The following is a 2,664-nucleotide window of genomic DNA, read 5'->3' as shown; positions in this document are numbered from 1 at the left end:
CCCGCTCGGGCCGGCCAGGGAGAAGAAGAACGTTTTCCAGGCGCCTTCCCCCTCGCCGGGGCCGGACAGCTCCATCTACAGCCCGTAGGAGCAAACAGTCCCCTTCGGCGGCGCTCCCCGCCCCTCCGCCGCCCGCGCCGCCAGCCAATGGCCTCCGAGCTCCTGCCCGCCTGCGGGGACCGACGGGGGCCGCTCCGAGGCCCGGAGCCACCGCCGCCCCGAGGTGGCCCTCCAGCCCCGTGGGCCCCTCGGTGCGGGTGGCCTGCCCCAAAGTCCCCAACCGCGCAGGGTCCTGAGCCCGGGGCGGGATTTCTGTCCGTTGGGCTAATATCTACTGGGCATCCCAAAGGACCTGACCCTTCTGGAAAATGTTGCAGTTGTCTTCAGCCACCTTTGTTCTGGCCTTGCCTGTTGCCTCACTCCTTTGCAGGCTTCACCTCCCCCACTGTCCCTCTTCTCGATCCAGATTTACCTGGATCAACTCTGGGCCTTTGCCTGGATGCCAGAGAAGTGACCTGGGTTGGGTTAGAAAAGGGCCAGACCCTTCCAGCCAGGAAAGGAGCCCTGGGTTTTAACAGCAGCCTCATCCGGCACCTTTAAATGCAGGTCAACGGCAGTTTGGAACACCAGGCCAAGTCAGAGGAGGATGGGGGAAGAAGACAAGATAGGCTGATGGAGAAAAAGTGGGAAGGGGAAACTCATTCACTCATTCCACAACTATTTACTGAGCACCTACTAGTGTCAGGGCTTTCCTGGTGGCTCAGATGGTAAAGAATCCACCTGCAACACAGGAGACCTGGGTTTGATCCTTGGGTCGGGAAGATCCCTTGGAGAAGAGAACAGTTACCCACTCCAGTGTTGTTGTCCATGAGGTCACAAAGAGTCAAATATGACTGAAGCAACTAGCATGCACACGTACCTGAGTTTAAATTCCAAAATCACCACTCACTAGCTGTAACTGAGCAATTTCACCTCTCTGAGCTTCACTTGGTCTCCTCGTATATAAATGAAGAAACTAATGAGACATTCCACAGTTATAAAATCAAATGAGATGACAACAGTGCTTATAGGCACTCAACAAAGGTATTTACTTCTAAAAGGTAAGTCCTTGTAATTATCCTCAAAATAGTGTCTACACTGTTTTCCTAAATGACTGGTCCCTGTCTTGTTAAGACAGAGATCTCCAAAGCTTACTGTTGCCCTGTGTAGAGGCAGACCTGGCCAGAGAACCACCACGAACTAGTACTCTTTTCTTCCACTGCACTTAGTAAAGGGCATTATTGGCCCAAGGGAGGCATGTGCTTAGAGCACCATATTAAGGACAGTTATCAAGTACTTTCTCTGTTGTGCATGCGTCCAGGATACAGACTGAGCATCTCACGGACTTACTATTATCTCAAGGAGCTTACAGGTTAGCAAAGGCTATGTTCCCAGAAGTCAGTGATTTCCTTCCCTCTGTTCCCTGGCCATGGGCTGCCCCTGATTGGAAATATCATGTCACTATTTTTAGGGGAACCAGACAAGTAGAGTCTAAAGAGCTCCAGGTGAATTCATTTCCGCCCATGAGACACATTTCAGAGCATATATTCTGATCTATATACATCATCAGCATCTTCCCTTGTTCCTAGAGGTGGAAGAGAGGCTAGGTTAGTCCCAAGGGTTTAAGCTGTCTTTCCAGTATTAAGTAGGTAAAATTACTTCCCTTCTTAAGCATTAAACTAATTATAATAACTGCTTCTCTTTTTACACAATAAGGTACCGTATAGTACTTCCACTTTACATTTCTCCTTCACGGAGGATGAATTTTGCACATTGCAGCCAGCCATCACCCTTTCACCCCTGGCAGCCCGAGTTCAGTTCACTGTCATGAGATATGAGCAAAGCTACTCAACTCAAACAGAATTTAAATGCACGGGCTTTTTATAGCTCCCAATCCTAGCAACCACGGATCACAAAAGCCAGTAGTGGATACAGCATATGGGTGGTGAATGGTGGGGTGGGGGGAATGGAGGGAAAACAAGAAGGGCAGGAGGAGAGGGCTGCTATAGCAACACAGGTTCATGGAATCATGGACTCCAGTGACCAAAAGGCTGAAGGGGGTGAGAGATCCCACCCAGCGTGCGTGGGAGAGAGCCTCGCTGGGAGAGGTGGCCAGTCCTCAGACTTGTCTCTGTGACTCACTGAGTAACTACGAGGCAGTTATCTAACTTACCGAGGAGCAGAACGAGCAACTGGATGGAGTGGATTATAGATGTCAAGCGTCACTGTTAATAAACATTTGAAGGGGGAGGACCCGGGGCTGGGACTTCAGTCTCTCAACGGGCTGCTTTTCATCTCCTCACCCAGGAATTAGATAGCATATGCTCTGGACCGGGTATTGGAAGTGATAACGTGCTGAGCTAAAGGATATCAGAGAGGACAAAGGAGAGGGAATTCAAAAATGCCAGAATATCTGTGTGTCGTGATGGCTGATTTTATGTGTCAGCTTGACTGAACCAAGGGATGACCACGTAGCTGGTAAAACATTATTTCTGGGTGGGTCTGTGGGTCTAATTTCTGGAAGAAATTAGCGTTGAATCCGAGACTGATCAAAGAAGTTGTCCTCACCAATGTGAGTGGACACCATCCAATCCGTTGAGGGCCTGAAGAGAACAAAAGGGCATA

This window comes from Bos taurus, chromosome 4 (assembly GCF_002263795.3).
Source record: "Bos taurus isolate L1 Dominette 01449 registration number 42190680 breed Hereford chromosome 4, ARS-UCD2.0, whole genome shotgun sequence".
NCBI classification, from domain to species: Eukaryota; Metazoa; Chordata; class Mammalia; order Artiodactyla; family Bovidae; genus Bos; species Bos taurus.
Note: the sequence above shows the minus strand (reverse complement) of the source record.